Source organism: Martes martes, assembly GCF_963455335.1.
Source record: "Martes martes genome assembly, chromosome: 14".
NCBI lineage: Eukaryota > Metazoa > Chordata > Mammalia > Carnivora > Mustelidae > Martes > Martes martes.
Window position 1 is genome coordinate 62465658 of NC_137902.1, and position 22568 is coordinate 62488225.

The window sequence follows — 22568 nt, forward strand, 5'->3', positions numbered from 1 at the left end:
TTTGTGAATTCCCTTGCAATCATCATTTCTGTTGGACCCATGAATCCTCTTTACACATTTATCTGCATTTATTTGGAAAATGCTTTGTCACCACCAAGCCAAAATCTTGCTTACGTTATCTGCAGGCAGAACGAGGAACAATTTTCTCTTGATGTCTCCTTATTTTTCTTAAAAAAGGCATTGAATACACAGGTTGTAATGTGAATGGTGATGTGGATTATTTTGAAATCTTTCAACCTCTCTGGTTCCTTGAGTTATCCAGGAAGCACAGCAGTGACTAGACATGAGGGACCTTATGATAAGATTGTGAGTTCTGACACCTCCAGTGTTGGACTTGTGCAAAGAGGAAACCAAGAGGAGGAACTATTCATCAGTACCCATCCTCACCCACGCATCTATAATTACCAACAACGGTTGCAGTGCAACCCAAAAACATAAACACGGTGAGTTGGCTGAAGCCAAGGTCTCTATTTATAGCTTCCATGGACCTACTAATAGCCTTAACACCCTCCTTGAAACAGACCCCAAGCTGGGAGCAGTGAGCAGAGGAACAATCTCAGTTATGAGGTGAAGTAATGACTCTATACCTCCAGTTCAACAGGGTTCGTGTGTGAATGGCCATCAGAAACATCTAGCCATTCTGAGAGAGGCATATCACAAAAATAAACATTTTTCTGGGCAGGCCAGACAAGAACACAGAGTCAAAAGATTTCCAACTCAGACTTCAAAATTATAGGGTTTAATTGGGAGGTGTGACAGGGGCACGTCATCATTGCTTGAATGTTTGACCTGAACCGTGTTTGCTCAGGCAAGACAGGAAGTGGTCAAGAAGTGTGACATAATGGAAAGAGCAGAGGGTGGGGAGTCAGGCAGCTCCACATTTAGCTGGGTGGCCTTGAATGAGTTTCTTGATCTCTGTGAACCTCAGTTTCCTCCTCTGTAAAATGGGATTACTAAAAATATCTACCTCATAGGGAGCTATTAAAATCATATATGGCATACATACCCTTAAATGAGATTTTTAAGAAAAGATTTATTTTTTTTAAAGACAGAGAAAGAGAGAGGGTACGAGCAGGGGAGGGGCAGAGGGAGAAGGAGAGAGAAAGAATCTCAAGCAGACTCCCACTGAACCTGGAGCCTGACTCCGGGTTTGATCCCATGACACTGAGCTCATGACCTGAACTGAAACCAAGATTCGGCTGCTTAACCGACTGAGCCAGCCAGGCACCCCCTCAAATGGAATTTTTTTATGGGTATAATTGCTAATGATGCATTATCATAAATCAGGATTTCTGAAATATTTGGCCAATGTAACTCACAGTGGATTAATTCTGTTATGTCTTTGAGGTAGTCTATATTATTTTTTTTTAAAGCTTTAAAGAATTGAGAGATATTTTTAGAAATTCTCCCACATAGATCCTACAGAGCTATTTTGGAAAGTTGAAAATTGTTTAGTTTGCTGTATATTATGTATTTTCAATATTCAAAGATAATATCTATTTATACAGCATAGTTGCAAATTCTGTTTCTTGCACATTTTATTAAGAACCAATCCATTTGATGGGATTGTTAAATTACATTGTATCTCTTTTAGTGTTCAGGAAAACAAAGCATAGAAATTCTCTAAGTAAAATTTTATTTAGTCTTAAAGAGGGTCAGAATGGTCAGGGTAACCAATCTCCTATACCCCTAATTATCTACAACATCCTTGAGACTTGGGAACCCAGCTCCTGCTTGAACCCTTCAAAAGCTAGGGGCCCAGAGGCAATCCATTCCATTTTCAGGAGGACCATAGATACACTTAAGAAGTTCTGGGGTGCCTGGGTGGCTCAGTCAGTTAAGCATCTGCCTTCAGCTCGGGTCATGATCTCAGGGTCCTGAGATCGAGCCCCATGTCAGGGTCCCTGCTCAGTTGGGAGTCTGTTTCTCCCTCTCCCTCTGACCCACCTTCCTTCTTGTGCTTTCTGTCTCAAATAAAAAAATAAAATCTTTTTTAAAAAAGTTCTGGGACACCTGTGTGGCTCAGTTGGTTGGGCATCTGCCTACAGCTCAGGTCATAATCCCAGGTTCCTTTCTCTCTATCTCTGTCTCTCTCTCACATAAATAAAGAAAATCTTAAAAAAAAAAAATTCTTCCTTTCGTTGAGCCCAGTTTGATCTCTTTTAATCTCACTCATTTGTCCTGGTTGCACAGTAAGGAAAAAAGCGGAACAAATTCTTCTACATGATGGCCCTCAGACTTCAGACGAAAGACACCAGGGTTCTTCAAGCCTTCAATCCTGGCAAACATTCTTGGCTCTCTCACAGAGCCACAAGAGAACTCCTGATCTCTTGCTCAGTTAAATTCTTTTCCAGGGGCTTGTTTGTTTATCTATTTATTTACTTATTTATGAGCATTATGAGTCAATCCTCTTCTCTCTCTCTCTTTCAAGCTGCCTTGACTCTCCACGTGTGGACTAAATCCAAGTGCGTAAACTACATACAATAACATTTTCTTCTCTCTCCTTCAGCTACATTGGACCACTTTTATTTCCTAAGTTTAAGTTTGTTGATGTGTGTTAAGAAACACAGATTTCACTTTTTTTTTTTATGTTAATCCAAGCTAGAAGTGGTTTGGAGGTAAATCTGTGTGCATGTGCGCACACACACACACACACACACATTCTAAAGTCAAAAAGAAATTAATTTTTAGTTATCCCACTTTGGGTTTCTACATAGGTATAGATGATTATCCACTTGTTCTCTGGGGCGTACACATTTGTATATAAACATACATAAAATCTCTAGCCACAAAGTCTTACATTGTAGTCCTTGCACCAAGACAAAATTTGATACTTGCCTGCCAATAGTTCTTGTAGTTCAGGGTGATAATGGCAGCAATGGTAACAATAGCATCAACGACACTCATAAGTTACTTGCTGGATTACTTGCTTAGCTTGCTAACTCCATGCAAAACACACCTATGTACTTAATAAGAAAATTTATATAGATGCTATTATCCCCATTTATAGATGAGGAAAATCAAGTTCAAGTTCCCAAATGTTGAGTAACCTTGCCAGGGACCCAGGATGAGTGGTTGGCCACTGTCACTGTCAAGTTGGTTGTCAAAGTCCGAAGTCCAAACAGACAGCTTCCAAGCAGCTTGGTGTTTAGTTGTTTAAAGTCAGGGCCACTCAGACAGGCCGAGCAGGAGGAAAGCTACAAGGATTCTGTAAAGCAGGGACTAAAGGAGTATGTCATTACCACACCCAGCTGGAACCAAGACAAAGGCACCAGGGCAGAGGCTAGGCAGGCCTCCGAGCCCACCCAAGGGTCCCTGATGCAGGTGTGAGGGATGCTGCCCAAAGATGAGCCCAGAAACTTCTCAGTGAAGAAGGGACCAAAGATTTTTCTATTTACCCAAAGCATAGAATTACATACACCATAGCTGGGCTCCACTGCCAATGTCAGCATATACACACTACAGGTATCCACTTACAGACCATGGAGAGGGCAAATGCGATTCCTTCTTATCTGATATTTGAAGTCTCATTTGCCAGGGTCCACTAGAAAGCTTCGTGTGTACCTGGTATTCTGCAATACTGTGCCTTTGCCAATTGGGCTCAAAACAACATTTTGTAAATTAAATCACACTCAGAATGAATTAGGATAGCTGGGTCCTTAATGATGTTAATTATAACATATAATATTACACAATAATAATGATAATGACAATAAACCATTGTTAATTATTCTGTAAAGTGAAGAATTATTGCAAAATCATTCCCAAATTCATTTTTAAAACCTAAATATCAACTTGAGGCATCAGATCTCCTCTTGTTCACATCTACCTCAAACATGGTAAAAATAATAGTCAAGGAATGAGGCATAGGGACTACTATGGCAATCATTTAAATTTTGATGTCTTTTCTGTTTTCAGTGTTTTTCCAGTACATTCCCATATCTGATGTAATTAAGTTGTTCACACTTAGGGGTGTCTGGGTTCCTCAGTTGGTTAAGCCTCTAACTCTTGATTTCAGCTCAGGTCAGGAACTCAGGGCCCTGAAATTGAGTCCCACGTTGGTCTCCATGTTCAGCGGGAAATCTGTTTGAGATTCTCTCTCCCTCTCTCTCTGCTCCTCACCCATCTCTCTCTCTCTTTCCCTAAAATAAATAAATAAGTAAACAAATCTTAGGAAAAAAAAAAAAGTTGTCCAAACTGGAGTATTATGTAGTTTATGAAATTGTTCCCTATGACTGCTCCCTGTGGATGGAGGAGGAAAAATGAAGCTTGGAGAAGTAGCTTAGCCCAGGTCACTCTGCTAGGTCATGATGAAGTCAAGATTTTAATCCAGTCATTTTAAATGTAGCACATCTTGCAACTTCTAAAGCCAAGCAATAGATGACTTTTGAGCTATTCCGAGGGGAAATGGTCGCTGACGTGCAAAGATACTCGTCTCCTAGCGACCACAGGACTTCCATAGAGTTCACTTGCTTTTCAGCAAGATTCACACTCTGAACTGGGCTAGCCAGCATTAAACGAGTACTCAGCGCCAGGTTCCCAGGGGCTGTTGTGCAACACAGCGCCTTCGCTGTTTCTGAGTAGAGAAAGGGGAGATGACTAATGGCTGTATCATCAACCAGAAATGGATAGAAAAATTCTTGCCCTTTCCCTGGTACTGAGTTAGGCAGAGCAATCAACCACTAGAGGAGCAAGAACAACTCCAAGTTCCCAACCCCAACTCCAACTCCCAACTCCAAAGGGAGGAGTAACATGAGTTTCAGATGCTTTCTCCTCAAACTTCTCACCACACCCAGGTGCTGTGCTATTCAAAACAATCTGTCCATTTCTGTGCAGCTAGGAAAAAAAGCATTGCTTGCTATTCCAGTAACGGAAGTTTGGACAGAGAAGCATGATCTTTGTTTTCCCTTCTCTGCTGATGCATCTATTTTATACTTCTTTGTTTGCATATTTACTCATTTGTCTTTGTACAAATACAATAAACACCATAAAGGCAATTTGTCCAAAAAAGAAAAACTACAACTGTAATCTCCCCATCCTAACTCATCGACCAGTTTCATTTTCAGAGTTTTCCGCCCATGTAAGCATGTACACGTGACCTTCTACACAAGATAGAGGTCTGCTTTTGTGTTTCCACTTAGTATTAGGATGAAAACAATCTTCATGCTCTGGGAAAACTTTCTAATACCTTTTCCCTCATCCTGAAAACGTCACAATGATGTAGAAAAGCTGTAACATGGGTTAATATAAGAGTTAAAGACACAAAGGTAAGAACTTTGGGGGAAAATCGAAGATCTAACTAGGTGAGAATATTCACTTCTCTAGGACAGAGGGCCCTCCCTGCTCCACACCAGCAGATTACAGGACCAGCCCGCGGTCACTCACACACAGAGGGTCCTACATGTGACGAGCGCACACCGGGCAGTCAGGTGGGTCAGGCACAGTGCATTACCAACATGAGGCAGCCACGCTTTTCGGTTCTCAGGAAGTTCCAAATCTAAAGGTGAAGGCACATTCTGAAACAATCATTTCAATGCAGTTGAGAACAGACTCTAGAGAGGGTGGGCTCTCAGCCTTTAGAGAAGGGAGTAGTGACCCCAGAGAGGGAGGCCCTGGGGGAGTTGGTTTGTATATAGGCACATTGACTATTCTAGGAATATTTCCCCTAAATAATGTCTCTCTTTATCTTCTCTCTCTTTTATTATCTCCCCTTTTGTATCTCCTCCCCATTTCTCTCCCCAGAGTCCCCATTCCCTGCTGGGGAAAGATGGCTTACTTTGCCGAGTGGTAGAAAATAGTAGCCTACATACTGTTCTGGTCTGCATCATATGCTGTCTTCCCTGGCTTCTACTCTCTCTGGGGGCCAATTAAGTTGTTGTTGTTGTTGTTGTTTTGATCCTTCCTTCTCTAGGTCCTGTTTGCTGTGAGCTGTATGTAAAGACACACACAGTGTCGACACAGTGCGTAAGGAAGCTAAGTGATTGATGCTGTCCACTGTAAAATGAATGTAGAATTACCTCAGATTAGTATATAATTGGTGGTGCATCCAAAGTTGCAACTGATTGCTCTTTTCCTTTTAGGCATTCCACCTCCAGAGATGGGAGAAGAGGAACTTTTAATATGCTTTTCTCTGACATGGACTCTGGAAGGATTTACAGTTCATGGTTGAGATCTAGGACCTCCAGCCAGGACACAACTCTCCTGAAGACAACCGGACAGCCCCTCATGCTCCTACAGAGCAGTGGGAATATCACCAGGTATCTGGTAAGGCAGCGAAGCCTAGAGAGTTGAGTACATAAATGTTCTACTGGCTCTTGCTCTAGTCATTGTGAGGCTCATCTTCTGGTGCCCACGGATCCATTAACACCTCACAGGAACTGCTGCTTCAAGTTCCTTCATACAAGTTCTCTCTTTCCTTGAGGACTTTCCTGCCCCATGAAGAAGCGTGGTTTTCCATATCTAGAGGGTTCCTCCCAGAGGCAGCCTGGAGTGTAGGCTAGCTCAGTCCTGCTGAGACGCACCTATCTTCAAGAGAAAGTGAGTCAGAGGGTGGTCCTGCAAATACTGCTACATGCACTCTGCTCAAGCTCCCACCCCACTCTTCCTCAGGACCCCTCAGCACGATCCTGAAGTATCGAGACCTTGACTGTTAAATTCTCAGATGGAAAGGGGCTGATCTTTTGTTATCATGCCTGGTTCCAGGGGCCTCCTAGTAACTTTGGGTGCCCTCCCACCACCTCAGGGTCTGATGTGAGCTAGTTCTCCATCATAGCTTTGGATGGAAAAAGACACTGACAGGATCTGATGGCTCCACATGTCCCTTACAAATTGCTCTCTGCTTATACCAGACCCCTCCTTAACAGCTGCTCCCGTGTTCCACACGTGCAAATGGGGTGTGAGCCTCCACTGGGTCACAGGGCTCTGAATTCTTTTTCCTTTTTTATTGAAGCATGTGTAACATCCAATGTTATATTAGTTTCAGGAGTACAGCATGTTGTTTCAACAATACTATACATTATTCTGTGTTCACCACAAGTATAGTCGCTATCTGTCACCATACAATGTTATTGCAATATTATCGACTATATTTCTTGTGCTATACTTTCTATCCCCATGACTTATTTATTTCATAACTGGAAGTTTGTATCTTCTAATCCCTTTTATTTTGCCCATCCCCCCACATCTCCGCAAGTACAGTTCATTCTCCGTATTTAAGAGTCTGGTTTTTGTTTGTTTGTTTTGTTTTGTTTTGTTTAAAAGATTTTATTTATTTATTTGACACACAGAGAGAGAAATCACAAGTAGGCAGAGAGGCAGGCAGAGAAAGAGGGGGAAGCAGGCTCTCTGCTGAGCAGAGAGCCTGATGCCGGACTCGATCCCAGGACGCTGGGATCATGACCTGAGTTGAAGGCAGAGGCTTAACCCACTGAGCTACCCAGGCGCCCCTGTTTTGTTTTTTAGATTGCACATATATGTGAAATCATATGGTATTTGTCTTTTTTTGTCTGACTTATTTCACTTAACATAATACTCTCTAGGTCCACCCATGTTGTTGCAAATGGCAAGATCTCATTTTTTTAAATGACTGAGTAATGTTCCTCTGTGTGTGTGTGTGTGTGTGTGTGTGTGTGTGTGTGTGTGTGTGTGTCTGTGCGTGTCTGTGTGTCTGTGTATCTCATCTTTATCCATTCATCTATTAATGGACACTTGGGCTGCTTCAATATCTTGGTTATTGTGAATGAAGCTAGAATAAACCTAGGGGTGCATATATCTTTTCAAATTAGTGTTTTTGTTTTCTTTGGTAGTGGGATTATTGGATCAAAGGGTAGTTCTATTTTTAATTTTTAAAGTAACTTCCATACTGTTTTCCACAGTGGTTGTACCAGCTTGCATCCCCATCAATAGTGCATGAAGATTTTTCTCCACATCCTTGACAACATTTGTTTCTTGTGATTCTAGCCATTCTGACAGGTGTAAGGTGATATCTCACTATGGTTTTGATTTGCATTTCCCTGATGATCAGTGATGTTGAGCATCTTTTCATGTATCTGTTGGCCATCTCTACGTCTACTTTGGAAGAATGTGTATTCAGGTCCTCTTCCCATTTTAAACTGGGATTAGTTGTTGTTGTTGTTTTGTGTTGAGTTTTATAAATGCTGTATATGTTTAGATATTACCCCCTTACCAGGTATATCATTTGGAAATATCTTCTCCCATTCTGTAGGATGACTTTTTGTTTTGTTGATGGTTTCTTTCACTGTGCAAAAGCTTTTTATTTTGGTGTTGTATCAGTAGCTTATTTTTGTTTTTGTTTCCCTTGTCTCAGGAGACATATCTAGAAAAATGTTGCTAAGGTCAATGTCAAAGAAAGGCCAATGTCTGTGTTTTCTTCTGGGATCTTTATGGTTTCAGGTCTTGCATTTAGGTCAATCTATTTTGAGTTTATTTTTGTGCATGGTGTAAGAAAGTGGTTTAATTTCATTCTCTTGCATGTGGCTGTCCAGTTTTCCCAGCACCATTTTTTGATGAGATGGTCTTTTCTCCATTGTATATTCTTGCGTCTTGACCGTATAAGTGTGGATTTACTTCTGGGCTTTCTATTCTGTCCCATTGATCTGTCTATTTTTCTGCCAATACCTTATTGTTTTGATTTCTGCAGCTTTGTAGTATATTTTGAGATCTGGGTTCGTGATACCTCTAGCTTTGTTCTTCTCTCTCAAGATTGCTTTGATGAAATGTTATGAATTCTTTAAGTCCATTCTGAGGACCCTCTTGAGTTCAGGGTCATGTAACATCTAAGAAAGACTCCCCAAATACTTTCTGCTCAGCAGGCAAATTTTGCATACTTATTGAATTATTTGAAATTGCTTGCTTTTTTGGCTATTGAATCCTATCGTTATCCAGTTGTAACCCAGGGCATAGATGACATAGAAGCTCAAGAAATGTTAAGTGGGAGAGAAAGAGCAAGAGAATGACATAACACTGCAAGACAGGCACTAACATCCCTATGCAAAACACAAAGGAACCAGATAGCTGCCTGGAAAAGTAATTCACTTGCAAAAGTGGCAAAAAGCCTCGGAAAGTAGCTTGACCCAGTGTACTTCCTGGCTTTAGCACTTTCTAGCTATACAGCATTGGTCAGGTTGCTTAATTGCTCTCAGCCTGTTTCCTTACCCATGAAACCCATCCCATATGACCATATGGGTTATACAAGGTAATACAAGCAGAGAAACTTTGCACAGTACCTATCACATAGCTAGAACTTAACAAACGTTGTTGACTATTATTATTACAGAAGTTTGCAGAGCGAGTGTGTGATGGAATCCTGTCTGATTTCCAAACCCCTTGGGCTGTATCAACGATGCCACGTGTGTGGCTGTCCCTGTCCTTCCTCTCAGAGTCCAGTTCTAGGAAGCTGATGTGTCACTGCCTGCTGAATCACTCCTGACACGGACCTGGCTATAGGCAACACGTGCTTCCAACCCTGCAGCTTCCTGGGTCTTGCCTCCCCACCAGAAGGGGGCAGCTGAGGAAGTTCACAGGCCTTGCCAACCGGGATTGCTCAAGAGGGCCCAGCAAGGACAGCAGGGGCTGCTCCAGGCCAGCCTCCACAGAACCTCTGCAGTGGGAACGGGTGAAGTGGGGAGGTGAGGGGCTGCCTACACCCTGGTGTTTGCAGAGGGAGGAGGGGAAACCAGCAGAACCACTCTCTACCCAAACCACAATCCATGCAGACCTTCGAAGGAGAAGTTAAATGATGAGAATCGCTCAACCCAGAAAGATGGTGATTTATATGGCCTGAAGACTAAAAAGAAGAAAAGAAAAGAAAAAAAAAAAGGGCAAAAGGAATTGAGACTCAACCACAAACACAGGCCACATCATCAAATGGCCCAGTTTTGAGACTAGAGGGAAACCATTCAGACCTCCAACACTTAAAGACAAGATAAGGAAATGTCAAATTGTGAAGTGGATGTGAAAGAGACCATGACTCGATTACTTACTAAATGGCAGAGTTAAACTATATTCCTTGTTACTTATGCCCTGGCTGTTTCCCAAGTGAGGATTCGAAACAGCAGCTCAAAATGAAAACTGCTTTGGGAAAAACAAAATGAAGTACTTACTCCCAGACCACCCTGAAGTATGAAAGGCGTTTCAATCCTTGCAGGTCCCCCAGCCTGCAGGGCCCCATATCCATAGATGACAAGGAGTAACTAAAGTTTGGCAACTACTTCCTCCAGTCTCATTTACTAACAAGGAAACTGACGCCCAGGGAGGAGAAGGAATGTTCTAAGGAGCACAGTTACTCAGTGTGTCAGTGAGAGTCCGACTGGGAAAAGAGACACCACACAGAACGAAACAGAGGAAATTTCACGCAAGGCTTTGGTCACACAGGTGATGGGGAGGCGGGAAGGCCAACAGGGGCCAATGAGGCAAACCCGAGATTACCAACAGCAGAGAGCCAATAACCCCAGCTGGGTGGAAAAGAAGGAAGAGGCAGAATTGCAGGAGGCCAGGGGTCACTCTGGGAAGATGGGAGCCTCGTCCTCTGGGAACTGGTGCCACCAGGGTGGGAGATGGCAGCCTGGGATGATGCCTAAGGCAGGGAGGAAGGAGGAGAAACATCTGACTTTCTCCTCACTCCCACCCTCCAATCCCCTTTCAATACCTCCCATTGGTCAGACCCAGCAAGAAACCAGGAGATGCAGTGGAAGCTTGAGATGCAAACGCAGGAGAAGAACAAGGCTCAGGCCTGTGGCCACACTGTCCATTAAACCCTCATTTCTTGGACACCCTTCTGGGCAACACTGCTATCCTGGCAGAACAGGGGAATCTCTTGGTAACAGCCATCAGGGCTGCCTCTCATGAGCAAACCCTGGGGGCTATGTCCCAGGTTGCCAGCGAGCACCCTCCTGATAAAGTCTCCTGATCAGGGCAAGGCTCACGCTTAACAGGAACACCACGATCAATCCTTCTGAATAGCGAAATCTTAAAAATGTATTTGTTTGGATTTCCATAGAGCTGGTTGAGTTTCTTTTTCTTTAGGAGGGGCCTTTAGGGAAATAGAGATAGCCTAAAATTTTCAGTTTAGAGTGGAAGCATTGCCAGGAAGTGGTTTGTGGGAGGAAGGACTTCACCCCTTCAAACAGTCATCAGCTCCCCTAAGCTATCCCAAACAGACAAGCAGTTGAGGTTAAACCATGAACCTATGCATACCCAGCTTCCAGACAGGTCTCTGATCTCTATCATGCAAGTAAATTATGGCCCCTAACACTTCTCTCTATAGAAATCCTAGAGCTGCACCAAGAGGCAGGGCCAAATTTTGGAATGTTGGCCAACTCACTGGCCACAGGCACTAACCAGTCTGTAGACAAGGGTGGCACAAGAACGTTGTCCTGAGACCTCTTGTGTGCCAGGAGTTAACTCTTTCAGTGTTGCATTTTCCAGGTGGTGATAGGGGGAGGGGCAGTGGGGTGTCAGGGCAGCCGGGAATTGGCCCACTGATTCAGAAGCATCTCAGTAGTTTCTTGTTTTTAAAGATTCATTTATTTGAGAAAGCGAGTGTGTGCATGCACACTGAGGGGTAGAGGAGTGTGGGGGAGGGGCAGAAGGAGAGGGAGAAGCGCACTTCCCACTGAGCAGGGACCCTGATGAAGACAACAACGATGGGGAGATTTGATCCCAGGACTCTGGGATCAAGACCTGAGCCGAAGACGGACGTTCAACTGACTGAGCCATCCAGGTGCCCCACGTCCCAGTAGTTTGATAACCAGATGGCCCTACTAGTGTGGACTGCTGAATACAGACATTGCCGTGAGGTTCCTGACACAGGGCGCTCACTGACAGAATTAGAGCCCTTGCAAGTAGCCCAGCAGGAGAGTCGTAGTGGCTTGAGTGGGGCTTGCCTGTACGCCTCTGTTTTCTATCCGGGACCCCTGCTACCTCCGGGGCAGTGACATCTCCAACTTGTGCTGGGGGCTTGTCCCACACACCAGGCACACAGGCGTGGAAAGGGACCATAGATGCTCATAGAACGCACGAAAGCCTGAGATGCTCTCCCTCCCTCAGGGACAAGTATTTGGGGTTTTTTTTTCTTTTTCCAAGATCTTCCAGAAAAAGCAGAACCTTTGCCCAGACAGGGCAAGTGTGTCACAAAGTTCTGCTTTCACTGTGTGTTAAGTGGAAATGATTAGGCAAGCGAGTAGTAAGAGATTCCTCTCTGCGTTTCCTCCGTATTGGGAGGTCCTGCCTGGGCCTCTGCACACTCAGATCGACAGTAAAAGCTGCCATGATTTGCACTGATAACCCCAGGATGCCTCACTTATCTGTCATCAGGGCTTATCCACAGAGAATGCTGCTGAAGGGGCCACTTCCTGCACACATATGTTGGTGTGAAGATGCTGGTGTATGTGTGTGTGTGTGTGTGTATGTGCGCGCATGCACGTGTTTGGGACTGACTTGAAGGAGTTAGTGTTGACCATAGCGGTAGTGTTTGTTTCGAGTGCCTGTGGCTAACCAGGTACTGCCCTTGGGCGGTCAAAGTCTGGACTAGGGTCACAAAACTGCCCCTAAGATGATGGCAATTGTCTTCACACCATGCCTGCTCACTGAGCACTGACTTAGGGCTAGGTTAGGCATCTTACATCCTCAGATGTAATCAGTAGTCCTGCTATTTTACAAATGAGCAAACGGAGCAACTGTCCCCAGCTCTCAGGAGGGTATGTAGGGGTGACCTAACTGCCCGCCTTCAGGCGCGTCCCAGCTGGCTTGGACTGGACTTGCAGGTGTGTGAGATAAAGTGAGACATTTGGGTTGGTTGACCTTTAGACTGGGAACTGGTAGATCTGTCAAAGACTCTCAAAGCTGGCTGCATTTTTCTAGAATCTCTTGGAAAGTTCTCTAAAAATACCACCATTGGGGCCTCTCCCCAGATCAACTAAATCACATCTGTTAAGCATGCAGCCTGGCCATTGTGTGTTTTGTGGTGGTTTTAACTCCCCACGTGATTCTAATGAGCCTCCTGGGTTGGTAACCACTGCCTGGGATTCTAGTTTTGGCCTGATCTTCTGGGTCGGTCATTGATCTTGAGCTGCCTTATCTATAAAATGGGCTACAAGGGGGCAGCAGCTCTCCTCCTTGAAATGGGAGCAGGAGTGCAGGAGCTCTAATAAGAGAAGTCCCAGTGTCGGAGTCCCTGTTACTAGCTATGTGACTACTGTGGACAAGCTACTTTGCCTTTCTGAGCCTCAGGCCATCCCTGAACTGAGGTGGCTTGTGTTAGTTAAATCATGACAAGTACACAGGATGGCTCCAAGAGAGTGTTTGGACCCTGCACCCACGGAGAACGCACCCAATGCATGCGAACTGCTGGTGTTGTCAGAGTTCCCTGAGTTCTTCAGAAGTGCTGTCTACCCAAGATCGTGGTTGTCTAGTAATGATTCAGTTTTGTTTCAATGAATTGTGGTTCTCGAGTCCTTAGAAATGGAAAATGTTGCCTAAGTGAAGGGGAAGGAGGAAAAAGGATGGACCTAAAGGACCCAGAAGCAGGAGGTGTTTCCCAATAGCAGAGAAGAGTTGATCTGAGTGATTTCCTCAGGTAGAACGGTCACAAACCAGCTGAGCGGGTCGGGGTGGAGGGCGATTTTCCCTAGCAGGTAACAGAGCCTAGGAGGAGTTTCACAGATGCCCATCACACAGACTCCCTGCGGTTTGGATGAACTTCACCTAAAGGGCACCAGCTAGAATGGACCATGCACCTGAGGTTTGTGTCGCCTGCAAGGCAAAGCCTCAGCCGCAGCTCGGGAATGAAAACTAACCCACGAGCTGAGTTCACTAGGAGCCAATGCTCTGTGCTCCCCATACATGCAAAGCATCTCCACCAGCTGCCAGCACTGGTAAGACGGCGAGGTGAGAGTGACCACCACGCCCCGGCTGTCCAGAGTCCTGGCAATACAATCATCTACCCAGCAACAGAGGAGGCCAGACTGTCTAGTTGGAAAGCAAAGTCCATTTAAGTAACTTTGAGAAGGAAAAACAAGAACGTCACAGGTCTGAACACAGGAGGGATAAACTCAGGTATCTCATTAGTTGTCTTTCTATGGAAGATACTCCATTCTTTCCACTGCAGAACATTCATTAGCTGCACTTGGAAAGCCAAGTGGCTCCCCCTGGGTTTCCTTCTCCTTCCTGCAGGATTATATCATGTGGAAGAGTCTAGAACATGGGTTCTGAGAAGGCCCCACAGAGCACCTAAGCATGGTGGCACAGGCTGGGATACCTAGTCAACAGCCTCTCAGACCATGACATCCCGTGCTCATAGGAAAAATAAAAGCCCAACAGTTAAAAATCAAAAGCCAAGCATAACAGAACTTGTAGTTGACCTTACCTACTGATTCAACATTTGCTCCTCTGTTAATCAAACTTAACTTTCTAACTATAGCTATGTCTATAGAGTAACTGCTTGGCGTTCTGTCCCAGGGTTCACAGAAATGAGCCAGGGGACCCTGGTGGATCGTCAGGTAGTCACTGACACAGGTCCTGAAGGTTCTACTCTTTACGGGGCCTGGAGTGGTTAGGATAACTCCCCTAGGCTCCTGCTGCAGGAACACACATGTTTCAGGGCATTAAGCAGGAAGAGTTTTTGTGTCATGTGTTGGGGATCTAGGTTCCCATTGGACTCCGATTAGGAAGGACGCTCTGCCAAAAGAAGAAGGTATGACTCTCCAGTCATTGCAGGGGGGCAGACGGTGCCGCCAGCCAAAATGACATAGGACATTCGTCTTCAAAAGTGAAGCCATTTCTAGGTTATGTAATAGACCAGCAGCCGGTGTCTTTCAGAATACATTTGGAGAACCAACTAAACTACAAACCCAAATGATAATCTCTTGGTACCTGACAGCAATCCCATTAGCAGAGAATGAACCTGATGAATTCAAGTAGTAAGAAAGGTCCCAAGGACAATGCCCCTCCCAGTCCAACAGCACTGGACAAGAACAAGAACAGCAGCACAGAGAAGAGCCTGGAGGAAGATGGCCAAGTGAGGCCATGGCGGAAGATGATCTGTAAATGCTGGCTGGTGGTCCCCGCAGGGCCCTAGGGGGAGCCCCTGCTTGAACATCCAGCCCATAGCTGTCTGCAGACACTGCCTTCCTCTCTGAGCAACTCCTGCCCTTTGTGGGTTGGAGCCCCACTTGCACGAGTGGAGGGCAGTTAGGGGTGTGCCTGGTGGCCTGTAGGCAGTTGGGTGGGGACACTTACATCACACAACACTAAGATCTGGCTCATAAAACCTCTTAGATGAATTTCTTCTCTTCCTAACTGCTTTACTGCAAGACCTTCAATGAGGCTTCTTTTCCCATGATTCTTCCCCAAAGCAGTTCTCAGCCCAGCTCCCTCCTTCTCCCTCTTTCTCTCCTGGATGTTTTCCTGTAACATCGAAATCCTGCCCCCTTTTTTGGAAGAGATTTCCCACTGCCTCACAGAACTAGGGCATCAGCCTGCTGGGCTCCCTTCTGCCCCAGGCAGGTTCATTAACGTGCATCTCAGCCTGGGCAGCCCTCCCCACGAAGGGCTTGTGCAGGGGTGGGGTGGGGGCACAGATTCACTCATTCACCAGGTGGTCGTTGGAGGCCCACCTTGTGCTAGGCTTCTCTTCTGGAAAACAAAACACACGAATATCTCTGCCCTCAGAGCTTCCATTCTAGCAAGGGAACACAAAGTTTTATCTAACACATACACACATGCAAACACATATTGGTGATTGATTTCCACGTGTTTGTGCGTGTGTGTGTGTGCGTGTGTGCATGCATGTGTGTGTGTGTGTGTAGATTAGTAGGTAAATCTAAATCATTCTCACTCTAGCATGTGGGTTCTGTCATCCTCAACAAATCCTTTTGGCACTGTCTTTGTTTCCTTGCTCTTCTCCTGAGAGAGGGTGGGTGAGTGGGGACCAGCCCTGCTGGGGTGGTTCCCATGGGAGTTGTAGGGAACCTACCACCCGAGGGCCTCTTTCTTCAGATGCAGTACTTAGAAGGAGAATATGGTCTGGAGGGGCACGGCAGAGCCAGGCAAGATGACCATCTGTGGAGTCGGGGGTGGGGAGGACACAGTGACATGGGGGCAAGGGCCAAAATGGGAGTCAAGAAGTCAGAACGAGCAAAGCGAAGAGTGGTGGAACGGCAAATGGGAAGAGGTCCCCGACAACACCAGAGGCAGAGAGGAGGTGATGTTGTCGGCAGGGGTGTGAGGTATAGCCAGGTTCACTGAAGGGTCTGGGGACACACTTTATACCTGCGATATCCTTTCTCCTCTTCCTGTCCACCGGCTCCTCAAATCCTCCCCTACAAGCCCCACAAAAGCAGGAATCTTGCCTGTCTTGCTCGGAATAATGCTTTGGAAGTAGTAGGCTGGAGCAAGGCGGTGACTGGCAGGCTGAATGATGGGCTTGCCCTTCTGAAGTCTTCCCAGCCCACCTCGGCTCCCTGATTTCTTCTGAACTGAAGCCCTCATTCCCCTGGCATGAAGCTTTTGCAGCTTGGCAAGCACACAGAATCAAATCCTGGCTCTGCCTCTTACCAGATGCTTCCAAGCTACTTAAATTCTCTCCACCCTCAGTTTTCTCATCTGCAAAGGGGGATATTCCTCACAGGTTGGTAGTGAGAACCACGGGAACGATGTGTAGGCATGGAAGTCCCAGACACTTTTAACCATGACTTCAGCACCCAAATTGCTACATTTGATGCCTCTTTTGTCATTGCTTCAAATTCTTTAACTTGTCCACTTAACAATAGTAGGAATGACCCTCATTTAAGGTGCAGCCCCCCTCCAGCCCTGCATATAGCATGTGCATATGTTATCTCTAATGGTCACATCCTCCAAGGGAGGCAGGTCCTCTTCTCCCTACTTGTGGAATGAGGAAACAGAAGCTGGGATAGGTCAAGGCGATCAGCCAGGCTTACATGTGTTGTCAGTGCTGGAGCTGGAATTCAAATCCTGATTCATCTACTAGGTGGCTTTGCTGACCTCCTAGCCTAGAGCATGCCCTGAGGCTATATGACTATGCTAAGTTCAAGGCCAGCCAGCACAGTTTTTTTTTTTTTTTCAGGTTTTGTTATATTTTATTATATTTAAATTTTATTTTAGTGTTCTGGGGGTATAACTGACGATTAAAAATTATGTACTGAAAGTGTGCGACTTGAAGTTTGGATAGATTCATACTTTGGTATATGATCATAATCAAGCCATTATCTCACAGTTACTTTTTTTGTGGCGAGAACATTTAAGATATATCCTTTAACAAATTTCAAGTATACAATGCAGTGTGGTTACTTACAGTCACCATGACGTACATTAGATCTCCAGGATTTATTCAGCTTGCATCACTGAAACTTTGTACACTTTGACCAACATCTCCCCATTTCCCTTCTCCCCCAGCCCCAAGCAACCACTGTTCTAGTCTGTGTTTTTATGAGTTTGACTATTTTAAACAGGGATGATGTCTTCATCATCCGTGTCCCTAATAACCCCTTGCTTTCTTGTAACTACCAGATTTCAATCTATCTGTTTGGTTTTGAACATTCTAGTGGAAACAGTATTGAGATTGTCTGAAGATATGAAAGCTCATTTGCTGGCTCTAAAACTTAATGATGCTCTCTACAGACTGCATTCTCTTGGCTCAGAGAGGTTAAGTAAACTAAAAGGATGACTAGTCTCAAGAAAGTGGTGTAGTCCCGCACGATAGAAGATACAAGGGATGGGCTGGAGGAACATCCCAGGGTCTATGGGGCACTGTCCAGAAGAGCAAACACTTTCCCTGGCCTGTTTGACTACGGGTGGGACTGGGTTGGCATGTGATGCCCTGCTTGGCAAGACAGGACAAGAAATGAATCAATTGCCCAGCGCAATGGTATGTGCTATTTCCAAGCTGCCTAGCTCATGAGTACTGCACAATCCAGCAGCCCACTCTAATTTGTCACACCAAAGGCTGCCTTCTTAGTAAACAGTTGTCCACACTTCTGTTCGTTCTGAGTCACCACTTAGTGTTCAAATTGAAATGCCAGCACAGTCCTTGGAATACACCATGCAGTGTGAAAGTGAGGGAGGTGGGGTGGGGTGGGATGGCACTTCCCGTGGAAACTTCCGTGTCTTGCAAGGGAGCCAGAACCTCCAGCTGGAGTTCTGCAAGGGATGACTATAGAGCAGACCCTGTTGATGGCTCTCCCCTCCTCCAAGTGAATCCCCTTTCTTTATGGCTGAGGAAACTGGGGATGGATTGGTTTAGTGACTTGCCCAAGGTCTCACCAGTCTTTTCATGACGGGGCTCCTACCTCTCCTACATTATCCCCCATCTCATCCCACATATATTTTCTTAGGATTCTTTTCAGTTGCAAGTAACAAAAAGCCCAGTTAATCCATAGCTTAGACAAACTTAGGGGTTAATTAAAAAAAAATTTTTTTTTCTAGCTAAGATTGCTGTGATAACTCCATGATATCTTTAGAAATCCAGATTCTGATCTTCATCACGTGGCTTTTTTTCCTCATGTTTGTCATCCAGTGGTCACTAAATGGTTGCTCCTTTACCATACATTCCAGGCTGGAAAAAACATAGGAGTGATGGATAATGAAGTAGTCACTAACCAAATTTGCCCCTTTCCAGCTTTTCTGGAAGCCCTACTTAATATGACTCTGGTTTGTATCTCCTTGGTCAGATGGAATTATATGGATGCCTACAGTGGCAAAAAGAATTAGAGACATATTTATTTAATTGGGCATATCAAATTCATAATACAATCAAGGTTTCGTTAACAAGGCAAAAGGGGGAATTGATATTGGGCAGGTATATGTCAGTGTCTACCATATGCAGGAAATGTGTCTCATTTATCATTCTCTCTCTGGGGCTTAACTTAAGGCATGACACGTAGTAGGTACTCAATAAATAAAAGTTCAAGTAAGAGAGGCAGTTTTCTTATCCTTAGACCAACGCTACTCACCCAATGTGACTCAGCACATCTTTGAACTTTCAGACATGAAGCAAAGCCTTCAGGGGGTGGGGGAAACAACAGAGGGAAAGATGACTGGTGGAGGGGACAAGTCTCAGACATGTTTACTGCTCAGTTTAGCAATGCCTGGGAGCTAGAAAAGAGGGAAAGGAAGGCCCTCTTGAGAAGTATAATTGTATGTTGTCTGTGGGGCCCCTATTCTCAATTCAAAAAAAACATGTTGGTCAGTACATGACTGTAAGAGCCTCCTTCAGTTAGTGGGACATCTCCACCCCATTTTCTTTTTTTTGTAGTTGAGAATTCCTCTGCTACAGAACTAGGTTGTCTTTTGTCCCCTACGGCTGGGTACTATTTTTGTGTGTAATGCTTGTTTCCAGCTTTTCACAATTATAAACAACTTTGCAATAAACATCCTTGAAATAAATCTTTGGGCTCATCCTTGTGTATCTTAATTAATGTTTTCCTTAGTCTAAATTCCAAAAAGTAGAAATATTCACTTTTAGGGTTTCCAATGACTGTTGTCTAACTTCCAGAAAGCCTAGTTACTTTATGCTTCCATCAGTCATAAATGGAAAAGTCTGCCATCTAGCAGACGGTTGACCTCTCCTTCTGAAGGCTTCAAAGGTTATGCAGTCATTCCAAGTCATTCTAGTCCTTCCTCCCCTCCAAAACAACAGCAGAACAAGTCCAAACTGAAAACAAAGATGGCAGACCCCTGATGTTAACATGTCTCAATATCCCAGCTTGATTGTAAATTTCACTTCGGAAAGAATATGGATCAAAGACAGTGCATAAAGGAAACATTCATTAAATGCTTGATGAGGGTGCTCTGAGGTAGTTTCATGGGCTGAGCCAGGATCCTGGAGGTCATTCTTAACTTCTTTTTATTGTTCTCCATCAAACCTGTCAATTTGACCTCCTAAATACCTTTGCACTCAGTTCTCTCTCTCTCTCTCTCTCTCTCTCTCTCTCTTTTTTTTTTAGCTCTCTCTTTTGAATCAACTTTGCATCTGCCTCTGGCCCTGATTCAGTCACGTCCTACCCCCTCCTCCAGTGAACTATCTTGCCATCCATTTCTTTGTTACCACTGCTTCAATCCATTCTCCACACAGCTCCAGATTGATTTTTCTAAATACCTATGACCTCATCACAATCCAGCTTCACTCCTTGCTTTTAAACCCCTGCTTACAACCTAGCAACTCCTAAAGGTGCTATGTTCCATCACGTCCATGTGCAAAGTGAAGATTCCCTGAGTGAGATTTATTGAGAGGAGTCTCCCTTGTTCACTATTTCCCATCCCCCTTTCTTCAGAAAGCCATCTTAGAAATCACCTAGTTGAATTCCTACATTTTATAGATGAAGAAATGGGAGAACTCACACCTGAAACACCCTACCTTCCTACCTCAAATAGCAAATTTATGTTCCCTGTTAATATTTAGATCATTCTCTCTTTCAAGAACGTTTGTGACCTTCCCCTCTTTATAGCCCAGGCTAAGGGTCCTTTCTATGTGTGTGTACTCATTGCAAGCTGTGCTTTTTCATTTATCTTTTCATCTTTCTCAAGTAGACTATAAATTTCTTGAGGGCAGGGATTACGCCTTGTTCATCTTTCTATAGACTCTAACAGTGCACATATTCAGTTATGGCTCCATAAATGTTTACTGAATGAATGAATGTCTGGTTACAGACAGAGAAAGCACACAGATGGTGACTCTCCAAGATACACAGACAAGATCATCAGCTCCCCTCTTTCACATCCACGTGGCGGGCGTGCCTTCCCTTCAATGAAATGCCCTAAAGAGATTAGGGCCAAGCCGTGTTTCCATTTGTACTGAAAACAGGTCTTTCCTTCTATGCTATTGTCTTATTTTTGAGGGAGAACCAAACCAAATCATGCACCTCACTTGTATATAATACGACAGGGTTTAAAAACATTTGCATTTCAACAGCTTTATTTTTTTAAAGCTACCATTCCTTAAGAGCTTACTAGTACCCTCATCCTGTTTAATGCATTTTGTGGATTTTTTCATCTATTCTTTACAACAATCCTGAGTGTTTAGTGCAAATTAGATTTACAAATTTACACATGAAAAACTCAAGAGGTGGAGAGGTGAGAAAAGTGGCCATAGCCCTGTGGCTGGTAATTGGTACAAGCCTGGTGTTTCAGCCTCTAAAGTTCACACCCTATAAAGTAACAACCTTTCCAAGCTGAATCCTCTTACCCACCCAGCAAAATTGGTGGGGATTGTGCCCTCTGCCCACCTTACTGACAAGGACACTGAACCTGAGTGGAACAGAACTTACCCAGCAGAACCTGGTGAGGACCATCAGGCAGGTGGGATCAGGGTGTCAGGTCTCCTTACTCTTAGTACTCTTGTCTGTTTAGTGGACACAATTCTTTTTTTTTCTAATGATGATGACAGTGTAACGGGTTTGTTCAGTGACACATGAAGTTTATGAAGAGCCCTGGCTGCCGCGGTCCTGCAAACCCCCGGGGCTGGCTGTGCAGGCCCTTTGCTCAGGCATTCTAAGGAAACAGCTCCCTCTTTAGGCAGACTGAAAAAACAGCAGGGACTTTGGGCACACAGCCCCCAAACTGCCCTGAGCACCTGCAGGTGTGGTAGAGCTCTGCCAGGTACATTTTGGATGTCTTCAAATGTTTGTCATTGTTGTTGTTTTTGTGTGTCCATTAAGAGATTGTGTATTACCCGGGACTGTGCAGTTGAAAAATGGTTTGGTGGCTAGCATTAAATCCCACATTAATCTCATCCCTGTAACTTTGTAACCTCTGCCTATGAGGGAATCTGATGGCCTCTTTTCTCTGTCTCCATCATGATGGAACATATGGAGGAGGAGAAGGAGCAAGAGATGGTAGCAGAGACTGCAGAGGGACGTGATCAGCTTCTGGCTCAAGGGAAGGGGCAGATCCTGAACTATATCCCACGGATGGGTTGGCCCATAGCTGGCTGGATGGAGGAAGATGAGAAGTGCCTGGCCTCCAGGCCTTCCATGGTGAAAACCTTCTGCAGCATCTAGGGAGCAGGAGTGGGAGAGGAGGGGTGAAGGATGGAGGAAAAAACAGGGTGTGACTCGAGCAAATATAAAGGCCCAAGACAAAAAGCACAGGTTGAGATATCTCTTCCACGCTTAGAACTAATTGATATTATTGACTGCATGCTCATAAAATCTTTGATCTGGAAGGATTCTAGTGCCACCAAATCCAAATTCACCTCCTAAATTCTCATCCACTCATTGGACACAAGTGGTCCCCCACCCAAAATCCATATTCCCATTCTTTTAGTGACAATTTTGGGATGTGTAAACTGGGGACCAATTTCTTTTCCGTGTGGAGAGCTGGGAGGTCATACAGCTACAGCTCACGAGCAGAGCCTTGCTGTCAAGGAGCCCTCAGTGACACAGCTTAAAGCCTTTGATTGCACCATAGAATGAGTGGCACTTCTGAATATTGGATAAGCAACCGATACCAACTCCTCTGTAAGGCCACCTGGATGGCCCCAGGGAGTCCACATGCCCTCCCAGTGATGCAAACCCTTGGTGGAATGTGCCCTTTTC